The following is a 12,962-nucleotide window of genomic DNA, read 5'->3' as shown; positions in this document are numbered from 1 at the left end:
GGATACCTCCCCAGATCATGTCTTCTCTGGCAGGGCGGAGCTCAAGGAACAAAAGAAGCATGGCTTTGAAACTCATCGAAACTCATCAAACTAGAAAAGGAGTTAATTGGAAAGCAATTAAACCTAATCAAGGAATAACACCAATCCCCCCAGACAGTCACACGTGTGAAGAAAGCCAATAAAAGACTGCCCCGAAACTAAGACACAATCCTGGGGCTGTCTGAGAAACAATGGACTTAAGACAGATAAAAACACAAGCGCAAAGTTTGCTCGCCCTCTTTTCTCTTCTCACACCACATGGCAAAGCAGGAACTCTCCCTCCACAGAACTAGAAGCAAGGAAGGATGCCGTATGTTTTGCCTTGACTCAGAGGAAAGTATATGTCTTTATAAATCTGTAACACGTTATTGTAACATCATTGTACCTGCTATGTGCATTTGTGTGTGTTTAATAAACTTATTCCAAATTGTTTTAAAAGAATTGGTCTTGCTGTCAATTTAATGCCAGAGATTTAGAAATCTTACAATACCCTCTTGTTCTCTAATTATTGAGAACCTTCCTAAAATGCACTCCCACTGTTGATATGGGTTTCCTAAAAATCACCTGCAGGTCCTATCCTCCCACCAATTGCTCACAAACCTCATGCAACAGATTGAAGTGAAGACATTTGCACATCCACACAGTATTAACTATTGAACTTTGGTAAGCATATGTGACACAACAGGAGGTTGAGCCTTTCTGAACCCTTCCTTTTTTTCTCATTCCAGGCGAAGATCTCACACAACAGGCGTGAACAGTACCGGACAGGCAGGGGCCCGTCTCAGATCCTGGACTTGACCGATGTCGAGGAACAGGTGTCTGCCCTCATTGGAGCACCATCTCGGGCAGATGCCGGGGGCAATGCTGAGCCCCCTTCGGGTAATGAGGGTATGTCAATGGATTGCATGACTGATGTGTCTTCATTGAGACGTATGATTCAGTGGCGTGGGGTCTAAACATGTACATGTGCAATGTCACCTGCTACCACCCTGCTGCTAATCAGATGTCTGTTGTTTTCTACTTGCAAAAGAACAGCCACAATCGCGACATGTGTCCAGGGAGCCATCGACATCTGGCCATGGCAGAGATGATGAGGTGTGCGACGACACTGCAATGTCTGAGCCACTGAGCCCATCAGTTGGCCCATCGCAACAGAGCAAATCTGGGGACAAGGAAAAGGAGGTGGGGTAGCTCTATTGATAAAGGATGGAATCACTGCAATGGTAAGAAACAATATTGGCTCAAATGATGAGTGTTGAAACAGTTTGGGTGGAGATAAGGAACAATAAAGGGAAAAAGACACTGATGGGCACAATCTATAGGCCCCCTAACAGTAGCAGCTCCGTTGGTCGGAGCATAAACCAGGAGATAGTAGGGGCTTGTAAAAAGGGAACAGCAATAATCATGGGTGATTTTAACCTCCATATTGATTGGACAAATCAAATTGGTCAGGGTAGCCTTGAGGAGGAGTTCATAGAGTGCGTAATGGATGGGTTCCTTGAGCAGTATGTAATGGAACCAACCAGGGGGCAGGCTATCTTAGATCTGGTCCTGTGTAATATGACAGGATTAATAAACATAAACAATCTCCTAGTAAAGGATCCCCTCAGAATGAGTGATCATAGCATGATTGAATTTCAAATTCAGATGGATGGTGAGAAAGTTGAATCTCTAACCAGCGTACTAAGCTTAAATAAAGGAGACTATGAAGGTATGAGGGCAAAGTTGAGTAAAGTGGACTGGGAAAATAGATTAAAGTGTAGCATGGTTGATGAACTGTGGTGTATATTTAAGGAGATATTTCACAACTCTCAAGAAAAATATATTTCAGCAAGGAGGAAAGGGTGTAAGAGAACAGATAGCCATCCGTGGCTAACTAAAGAAATAAAGGACAGTATCCAATTAAAAACAAAGGCATACAAAGTGGCCAAAACTAGTGGGAGGACAGAAGACTGGGAAGCTTTTAAAAGCCAGCAAAGAACGACTAAAAAAATGATTAAGAAAGGGAAGATAGACTATTAAAGTAAACTAGCACAAAATATAAAAACAGATAGCAAGAGTTTCTATAGGTATATAAAAAGGAAAAGGGTGGCGAAAGTAAATGTTGGTCCCTTGGAGGACGAGACCGGGGAATTAGTAATGGGGAACATGGAGATGGCAGAAACTCTGAATAAATATTTTGTCAGTCTTTACGGTAGAGGACACTAACAATATTCCGACAATGGATAGTCAAGGGGCTATAGGGGGGGAGGAACTTAACACAATCACTAAGGAGGTGGTACTCAGTAAGATAATGGGACCAAAGGCAGATAAATCCTCTGGACCTGATGGCTTGCATCCTCGGGTCTTAAGAGAATTAGCAGCAGGGATTGTGGATGCATTGGTTGTAACTTACCAAAATTCCCTGGATTTTGGGGAGCTCCCAGCAGATTGGAAAACTGCAAATGCAACGCCCTATTTAAAAAAGGAGGCAGACAAAAAGCAGGAAACTATAAACCAGTTAGCCTAATATCTGTGGTTGGGAAGATGTTGGAGTCCATTATTAAAGAAGCAGTAGCAGGACACTGAAAACTCTGTCAATACTGTTGGGGTGAAGGGAGGGTGGGATATACAGGATACCTGAAGGGTGCAAGAAGGGATAGCACTCTGATGCTGATTGCAGAGGAAAGATAGAGCCAGGCTATGTTACGATTGGAGATGAAGATTTTTAAATTATTGCATCAGGGAACAGGGAGCTAGTGCTGATCGAGGAAGAGGGAAGTGATAGACAAGCAGTGCTTAGTGTGGGACAGGATATCAGCACTTTCATTTTGGATCATTTGGAGTTTGTAGAAGACCAGCAAGGAGAGCATTGGAATAATTGGGTCTGGAGGTGACAGAGCACGAGAAAAGGGATTGATTGGTGGAGTAAATAAGTTAAGGGTGGAAATAGACAATGTTAAGGAGGTGAAATAATTGGTCTTTGTAATATAGAGCTCCACCTAGTGGACTACTGCTCCACCTAGTGGACTACTGTAGTAATGCAACTACTGCTGTAAATACAATAAAAGTCACATATTGGGGCAGAAATTCCGACATCCGGGCCCGTACAAAGTGTCTATGGATCCGGGAAGACATTGGAAAAGCCAACAGACTTTTCAGTGTGCAATGTTTCCTATCTGTCAAGTTTCTGGCTTGACAGATCATCCGCAGATCGGGAGCGAGGACATTTGCAAGGGCAAGATTGTGGGATTTATGCATATCTTGCCCTGAAAATGTCCTCAAAACTCTTGCGTCTGATGAAAGCAGGCGCATAGCCTACTTTTATAGGCATAAGAGTTTTAAAATACACAAAAACATTTAAAAATAAAGTTATAAAAACACATTTTATTGTTAAAAAAACTCCCCACTATGGTAAGTTTATTTTAAAGCATAATTAAAAAAGCTTTTTTAACAATCGGGAAAATATATATTTTTTTAAATACATTAATAACTTTAATTTAAATTAATAAAAACAACTTGTGCATTTTTTTCTATCTTTTATTAGTGTTTTGGGGGTATTTCTCATTCATAGTAATAGGAGTTTCAGACTTGCAAAACTCCTATTACTATGAATGAGAATATACTGCAACTGATTGGCTGCCCAGAGCCATGTCATTCCAGCTCCCAACGTGCACGCGCTGTGATGAGCAATCAGGAGAGGCTTCCGGACTGGGATCTCACATGGGTGCAGCAGCTTCAGGTGGACATCTTTTTTCAAAACTCTAGTCGAACGCCCGCGGGAAGAGAAAAGCGGGATTTCTGGGCCGATATATTGGAGCTATTTTATAAAGTGTGTTTGTTAGTGATGTCGTAAGAATATATCGCATTGGCGACGAGGATGGGATTTTTGGATTCCCTAGCTGAAATTACTGTAGTAATATGATTCCTGCCAAACAAAAGAGACTTTGAGAGTTTATTTGTTTTGCAGCACAGCTAAAAATCCAAGGTAAATCTCAAGCACACTTGTCTGAACTGCCAGAATCTAGATGGCTGTGCCTATGAGAATAATAGAGCACTTGGGTGACTTCCATCGTGACCGAGACACTTTCGGAGCATAAGTGGAGTGGCTAGAAATGTTTTCATCATGAATAGTATCGTTGAAGTTCCCGATGATGAAAACCATAACCGGCTGGTATTCGAAAGGAAACAGACTATTTTCTTTACCGAAGCAGGGTCCGAGGTGTATGAAACTCTGAAAAATATGCTTGTTCCCATCAAGCCAAAGAACACGCCACTGACAGGGATTCTAACCAAGTTAGAACAGCACCACGGTCCCGAGCCCCTGGATTTGCTGAAAGTTATCATTTTGGAATATGAGATCAATTAATTGATGAGAGTATCAGTGAGTCCATTGTAGCTTTAAAAAAGCTATCCATTCACTGTCAGTTTGGAAATTTTCAGGACCGAGCATTGTGTGACCGCTTTGTTTGTGGGATGAAAAATGAAGCAATCAGACGAAAATTGTTGACAACCCCTAACTTGACTTTTGATTTAGCTTGTCAGACAGCTATGTTGATGGAAATAGCTGATCAATACTCATGAGAATTTCGTGCTATTTGCAGTCATCGGACAACTGAGGTGAATTGCCAGGTGATTAAAAATAAAAGGCAGTTGAGCCCCAAGGCCTCAGCAACTGGCCAAGGTAACAGTGAATTGAAGTCATGCTATCGGTGCTTAGGGCAACACGTAGCTCAAAGTTGTCCATTTGTGAAGGCAGAGTGTTTCTACTGCAAGAAAACTGGGCATCTTGCGAAGGCATGCCGACTGAAGAGCAAACTGACTTTGAATGCTGGAAGTAGAAATTGCCAGAGACTACATAGCATTGAAAAGAAGCAACAGGATGAGGAGGTTCAGAAGATACATGTCAACAGGAGCACGAGGTTATCTAACAGCGATTCGCGAAGTATCGTCATCCAAGTAAATGTTGCAGGAACTAGGACACCCATGGAAATTAACACTGGTGCCTCCATAAGCATGGCATCAGAATCAGTTTATCTGGAGAAGTTCAGTGATTTTCCACTGGAGAAATCGATGATAGAGCTACGAGGCTACTCAGGAGAGCAAATCCCTGTTGCAGGACGTATCACCATACCATTGAAATACACGGATCAGTTTCATAGCTTGCCTATCATAGTAGTGGCAGGAGAAAAACCTGCCAAGATAGATAAAAATTGGTTGGGATCACTGAAGCTGGATTAGAATGAGATGTTTCATGTTCAAACGAGATTTGCATTGAAAGATGACATTATCAATCCATATCCAAAGTTGTTCTGTGAAACAGGCGGTCAGATCCAAGGCTTCAAAGCAAGTGTCAGCATGCAGAAGGATGATAGACCAGTTTACTATAAGCCATACACACACAAGGAGAAAGTTGAGCAAGAACTCAAAAGACTAGAAACTGAGAACATCTAAGATAAATCAAAATAATTGAGCTACACTCATTGTTGCTGTATCTAAGTCAGATGGTATGGTAAGGTTGTGTGGCGATTATAAAGTAATCGTAAACCAGGTTCTATAGGGTAATGTATCCAATACATTGCCAAATGTAGATGATTTGTTCACAACGCTGACAGGTGACCAGATCTTCTCAAAGTTAGATCTGTTAAATGCCTACTTACAACTTGAGCTAGATGAGGAGTCTAAGTCATGCTTGACTAAAAATACTCATCTAGGCCTATTTCAATTTAATAGGCTACCATTTTGAGTGTTTTACGCCCCCGCCATATTCCAAGGGGTGATGAACCAGATTTGCAAGGCCTTGAAAGGGTCGTATGTTATTTAGATGACATACTAATTTCAGCACCAAATAGGCAAATCCATAATAACATATTGAATGAAGTGCTCAAATGGCTAGAGAAGCACAGAGTACGAGTGACTGCTCACAAGTTTGAGTTATTTCAAAACTCAGTGGAATACTTCGGACACAAAGGGGACAAAGATGGTTTGCATCCAATCAAGGGAAAGCTGGATGCAATCAGAAATGCACCCACTCCCAAGAATGTCACTGAACTTCGATTATTTTTGGGTCTTTTGAACTAATATGGGAAGTTCCTGCCAAATTTGGCAACACAGTTACATCCATTGCATGAGTTGTTGAAAAAACAGATCCATTGGAAGTGGTCAGAAGAATGCGACACAGCATTCAAAGAGTGTAAAAGCCAGTTGGTAGAGAGTACCATGTTAGCTCAAGACAGCTAAGGAGAGCAAGCTAGCATGTGACCCCTCTATGTATGGAGTTGGGGCATTAATCTCTCATGTATTACGTAGTGGGGAGGAGAGACCAATTGCTTTTGCTTCACGCACTCTCAGTGCCAATGAGCATGATTATGCGCAGATCGAAAGGAAAGCTCTGGCATTAATTATTGGTTCAAGAAGTTCCACAAATACTTGTATGGTCGTACGTTTACCATTAGTCCCTGACAGCAATCTTCCATCCAAAGTCCCTAGTTGCAATCTTAGCTGCAGCCTGAATGCAGAGATGGGCTTTGATTTTGTCAGCATGTATATATGACATTGAATACAGATGATCAGTTGATCATAGTAATGCTGATGCTATGTCTAGATTGCCTTCCCCATCACATGTTACACCCAATAGGGAAGAAGTGTTCTGTTTTTCATATATTGATGAACTGCCAGTCACAGCTGAAGAGATTGGTAGAGCAACCAAATTTGACCCAGTTATGTCAAATGTGTATGATTACATAGCAAATGGCTGGCCAAACCAGGTATCACAGGAAGATATTCATCCATATTTTGTTCGTGGGAATGAATTATCAGTGGATAAAGAATGTATCATGTGGGATGCAAGAGTAGTTATTTCAAATAAATTCAGGCCCAAATTATTAGGTGATTGTCATGACGAGCACCTGAGAATGTGCTTGACCAAGAGTTTTGCATGCAGTTATTTATGGTAGCCAGGTCTAGATAAAGATATAGAGTACACCGTCAGTCAGTGTACAACATGTAAATCGGTAAGCAAGCAACCACCATCAGTACCATTACAGCCATCGAAATGGCCTCCCAGGGTGTGGCAAAGGTTACATGTAGATTTTGCTGAGCTAGAGGGACAACAATTGTTCATTGTGATTGATAGCCATTCAAAGTTGGTAGAAAATAACAAGCACTAGACAAATTGCGAAGATTGTTTTCTTCGTATTGCCTCCCAGAGGAAATTGTGTCTGATAATGGGCCGCAGTTTTTTACACAGTTGATGAGCAAAACATACCAAGGTTCCACCAAACCACCCTGCTTCATATGGTGCAGCAGAGTGCACAGTAAAATTGTAAACCGTGCTCTCATCAAGCAAATGTTGGATTCAAATCCAAAGAAATTACAATTGTCGTGAGAGCACAAATTGGGTAATTTTTAAATACTTATCATAATACTCCTCATACAACTACTGGCAGAACACCAGCAGAGATGTTTCTCAAATGACAACCACAAATCAGGTTCTTGTTGTTAAAGTCAAACTTGGCACAGTCAGTAGAAGAGAAACAATCAAGACAGAACAAGAATCATGATAGAGGTAGAGTAAGAGAGAGAAGTGTGAAATTGTATTAGAAGATGAAGAACCATCATCATAAATGGTTAAAGTGGTTACCAGGAAGAATAGTGAAGATATGTGGTCAAGATTTTTGATCATGGGGAAAGGTTAGGCTTGTTCACATTGATCATATTTTACCGACAGATGTGGAAGGAGTTGGAAGTTGGAATGATTCGATTATTTCTGATGAGTCAGATAGTCTTGTTACAAGTAGAGTACCAATAGCAAATCCTACATCAGATGTACTAGAAATGAGTCCAAGAGAAAGTCAGAATTTAAGTCTGAGTCCGAGTCAGACAAACAGTCTGAAGTTGTAGAGAGTCCAAATGTAGATCAAGGGCTGCCCTTGGAGTAAAACTCTCCTCAGGCTCAGCCTAGAATGATTCGAAGTTCGACATCAAGTTTGGAAAGTTCTGTTCAAGAGCGAAGGTATCCTCTTTGAGGCAGAAAACCAGTGGTTAAGTTTGATTTATAAATATGGCAAAATATGTCCAAATCTTTTGATGCATATAACCATGCAAGTTATGTATGATGATTATTTTGTTATGATTACTTCTTCATTAAGGAGGGAGAAGTGTAATATAGAGCTCCCCTTAGTGCACTACTGCTCCACCTAGTGGACTAGCGCATTTGCAAAGAGGTGACATGATAGGTCCAAGTCAGCATGGATTTGTGAAAGGGAAATCATGCTTGACAAATCTTCTGGAATTTTTTGAGGATGTTTCCAGTAGAGTGAACAAGGGAGAACCAGTTGATGTGGTATATTTGGACTTTCAGAAGGCTTTCGACAAGGTCCTACACAAGAGATTAATGTGCAAAGTTAAAGCACATGGGATTGGGGGAAGTGTGCTGCCATGGATTGAGAACTGGTTGTCAGACAGGAAGCAAAGAGTAGAAGTAAATGGGTACTTTTCAGAATGGCAGGCAGTGACTAGTGGGGTACCACAAGGTTCTGTGCTTTGGCCCCAGCTGTTTACATTGTACATTAATGATTTGGACGAGGGGATTAAATGTAGTATCTCCAAATTTGCGGATGACACTAAGTTGGGTGGCAGTGTGAACTGCGAGGAGGATGCTATGAAGCTGCAGAGTGACTTGGATAGGTTAGGCGAGTGGGCAAATGCATGGCAGATGAAGTATAATGTGGATAAATGTGAGGTTATCCACTTTGGTGGTAAAAACAGAGAGACAGACTATTATCTGAATGGTGACAGATTAGGAAAAGGGGAGGTGCAACGAGACCTGGGTGTCATGGTACATCAGTCATTGAAGGTTGGCATGCAGGTACAGCAGGTGGTTAAGAAAGCAAATGGCATGTTGGCCTTCATAACAAGGGGATTTGAGTACAGGGGCAGGGAGGTGTTGCTACAGTTGTACAGGGCCTTGGTGAGGCCACACCTGGAGTATTATGTACAGTTTTGGTCTCTTAACTTGAGGAAGGACATTCTTGCTATTGAGGGAGTGAAGCGAGGGTTCACCAGACTGATTCCCGGGATGGCAGGACTGACATATCAAGAAAGACTGGATCAACTGGGCTTATATTCACTGGAGTTCAGAAGAATGAGAGGGGATCTCATAGAAACGTTTAAAATTCTGACGGGTTTAGACAGGTTAGATGCAGGAAGAATGTTCCCAATGTTGGGGAAGTCCAGAACCAGGGATCACAGTCTAAGGATAAGGGGTAAGCCATTTAAGACTGAGATGAGGAGAAACTTCTTCACCCAGAGAGTGGTGAACCTGTGGAATTCTCTACCACAGAAACTTGTTGAGGCCAATTCACTAAATATATTCAAAAAGGAGTTAGATGTAGTCCTTACTACTAGGGGGATCATGGGGTATGGCGAGAAAGCAGGAATGGGGTACTGAAGTTGCATGTTCAGCCATGAACTCATTGAATGGCGGTGCAGGCTAGAAGGGCCGAATGGCCTACTCCTGCACCTATTTTCTATGTTTCTACTACTGTGGTAATGCAATTACTGCTATAAATACAATAGAAATCACATGATGTATTGGAGCCATCTTTCAGCACGTGTTTGATAATGATGTCGTAAGAATGTATCACAATCTTGGTGATAGAGAATATGAGGTTTAAAGGTCAGCTCAGATTTGAACAGAATAACATTGTATGTGGTCTTTTTGAGCATTAGTGAGATGCCTGGAGGGGGTTGGATTTGGTGACAAATGAGCAGAGTTTGTAGAGAGCACTGAAAAGCACGATGGGGAATTTCAGCAGAGCTGTTCCCATTAACGGGATTTCTGTTACACTTCCCACAAAGTTACAGCAGTGGAGTGGGAGCAGCTCCAAGGAAATTCCCAGAATATATGCTGTGAAATTGGATCCTTCCACAAATTGGCAGGCTCTTCTACCAGATTCAGCATACATTTACACTGCAACTGCAGTGTTGGAGCAAAGCAAAACCACTTTCCACTGACACCGCAGTTGTAGTGTGAATGCATCCTTCAAAGACTTGGGGCCTGAACTTGGTCGAAGCCAAGGCCCGCCCATGGGCCAGCCAAATGACAGCCGATGGCCGCCGAGAGACCGGGTGGTGCTTTGCCAGGAAGATCCCTCGAAAAGAGATGGCAGTACTGCCCGGCGGCCAAATAACTGTGCCGCCGAGGACTGAGTCAGGCCCAGGGAGGGGGGACCACTGAAAAATAAAAATATTCACAAAAGTGAAAAACACCATAACATCTTCAGGGGACCCCACACAAAAAAGAAATTTAAAAAATGACCACTAATCTATTTTTGCAGGTCTTCTTACTTACCGTCGGGGTTAGACCTGTCTCCACACAGCGGTCGTTCCCCCTGCTTCCGCTCGCACCAATATGCCAATCTCGGCGGACGGGAGGTCACTTACGCGACTTGGCCGCCAGAGGCCATCAGCGGGCGGTTCCTGGCAGTACTCTCCTCCCGCCGGATGCAGACCTGGAGAGCGGCGACAAAATTCGGCGGCAGCTGGCAGCAGTGGGCGGTAAGGCCACCAATTTCGGCCCCTTGGAATTAGATATTTCGGGCTGGATTTTCCGAACTTCTGCGCTCCATTTTTCACTCCGGAGCGGTGGCAATGGCGGCAGTGAGGACTTCTGGGTGGAAGGTCGGCCTCCAGTGCCCTGCAGCGATCCTCGTGTCCGGTTTTGTCGCTGCGTGGAGCAGCACCACCCGGAAGATCTGCGTCAGTGTGCAATGCCCCTGGTTGCGACACCGCGGCGCCAGTTTGAGCTCCTGCCCGACCCGTCCGACCCGTAGCACACAAATCACTGACTCCACACGGTCTGGTGTTGATCTAATCCTTTATTGAACAGCTCCAGAGTGACTCTCAGGTGTGGTGGTCAGCCGTTTTATACTGCCTCTTGCAGGTACTTTCAGGTCTCCCACTACAGCGCCCTCTGTGGTGTACCATTGTGTTTATTATACATTTTAAGGTACCAGGACGATACACACATCAATACAGAACACCAACCATCCTGTCCGCGAAGAGGTGAATAATGGACACCGAAGATAAGTGTCCATTTTTTAGCGATATGTGTTGAGGTGGCATGGGCAATGTTTTGCGAATGTTTTTGTGTTTTTTTTGTAATTTTAATCGCGCCCCCCCACCCCACCCCACCCCAGACGTCTCTCGGAGCTCTCCCGGGCCAGCTCTTTAGCTCAGGAGTCTCCCATCCTCGCACCTAGAGAGGTGTGCAGTGCTTCCCTTAGTGCTGCGCCTCCTGGCGCAGGGTTCAGATGCCCAAACTTACCTACTGAGGCGCTAACTTTCCCGCCCCGCCGCCATTTTCGCCCCAGAAACATAAAAGTCAAATCCTGCCCTCGATCTCCTTTACAGCCAATAAGATTCATTTTATCCAATTTGTAAAAAAAATTGAAGCAAATTGATAGATCACTGTGCCATGTATAGATTAACAACTTATTATGGAAACAACAATCATTCTTCTGGCTTAGTTGAACCAGCTGCACATTTCAGTAGCTCAATAACAAAACTGAATCTCAGGTTTACTGAACAAACGATGTTATTTTGAGAAGTTCTCTTGAAACATGTGAAACAAATAACGTTACTTTAAATATATGTGGATATGCCAAGGTCCAGTTGGAACATTTTAAAGTTGCAGCTGCCTGACAGGTAATTTACAGACTTTGTAACAGAAATGTGAATTACAGCGAATGCTGCATGACTGAGATCAATGAATCACAGAACGCTATTCACTTATTAAGATGAAAATCATGAGAAAATTCAACAACTACTACAGACTGGAATCAACATTAATTTCTCTCAACATGTAAAAAGCTTCTTGGAAAGCATTACTTAAATAGTGGCAAATGTTCAACAAACTCTTGCAGAACATCTTCTTATGTCAGCATAACACATAATGGCAGCAACAGAACAATTTTGGCAGTGGTCCAAATTCAGCTGTCTGTATTAATGAATCATGAAAAGGAGGATTTATACAGAAAGGAGTTTACCAAAAAAAAACATTGGTCTTTAATTTTAGGATTACTATAGTAACTAGAAACACAGCATCCAGTAAAAAACAAAAGAGATGATTAAAGTTTTTGGATACACTCGAAAACACAGTCCAAATTGGAGAAGAGAAGTGGACAGCTCAGAGACAAAGGCCTAGAAATTTGATGATCCTGCATAGTTTTTTTTTATTCGTTGCCAATCTTTCCAATTCTTTGTCAGATCATCTTGTCAGATTACAAACGCCAGAGGTCACCTTGGGCCCATTCAAGGATCACTCTGCGCCAATGCTCTTAGCCAAAAGGCCTAGAGCCACTGCACCGTTCCTGGAAGTACTGCAATACCAGGTTCGTGCCATGGAGGTGGATGTGTGCCCCCCCCACCCACCTTCTATTTCCAAAAAGCATAGGAGAACCACCTTCCTGATCCAGGGAGAACCACTTTCTGGTCATGGTTACTCCCCTGTCAGGTCAGTTACGCATGATCTTAGCCAAAAGGCCGAGAAGCGATGATCCTGCATAGTTTTACAGGCATAAAACAAGTGCAAAAATGTCCAATATGATGGGCTGCGTATCCGCGCAGATTGGGCCAGATGTGTGCTGCCCACCATATTGGTAAAGGCATCAAAGAAGGTATCCAGGGTCCAAGCCTGAAACAGGCATCAGAAAGCTTCTTTGAGGACAACTTTGTACAATTGGGCTGCTACGAATGCAGGCAATGCTGGGCCAGCAGCATTCAGGAAAACCAGGTCAACATGCGGTCACTAAAGGATCCGCTGCAGGCCGTCATCAAAAAGGTAAGTTTATAAAAATACCGAGCTGAGTGTGGAGTCGCGAAGTGCAGGGGTGTTCCTTCCAATTCCACTTTAAAACCACAGGCCTCTGCTGGCCAACAGT

At 43.0% G+C, this 12,962-nt stretch overlaps 1 protein-coding gene and 1 non-coding gene across 2 annotated transcripts in view; both read right to left on the bottom strand.

Moving 5' to 3' along the window:
* The window catches only part of pcdh15b (protocadherin-related 15b), a 1,866,923-nt gene that overhangs the window by 1,457,896 nt on the left and 396,065 nt on the right, over nucleotides 1-12,962 (bottom strand). The gene's annotated exons all lie outside the window — the stretch shown is intronic.
* On the bottom strand, nucleotides 12,377-12,576 carry LOC139260542 (U2 spliceosomal RNA). Its single transcript, XR_011592811.1, has one exon. It is a non-coding gene; the product is annotated as a U2 spliceosomal RNA (small nuclear RNA).

The sequence above is a fragment of the Pristiophorus japonicus genome, chromosome 3, assembly GCF_044704955.1.
Source record: "Pristiophorus japonicus isolate sPriJap1 chromosome 3, sPriJap1.hap1, whole genome shotgun sequence".
Taxonomy (NCBI): domain Eukaryota; kingdom Metazoa; phylum Chordata; class Chondrichthyes; family Pristiophoridae; genus Pristiophorus; species Pristiophorus japonicus.
This window is presented reverse-complemented; position numbering and strand designations above follow the sequence as displayed.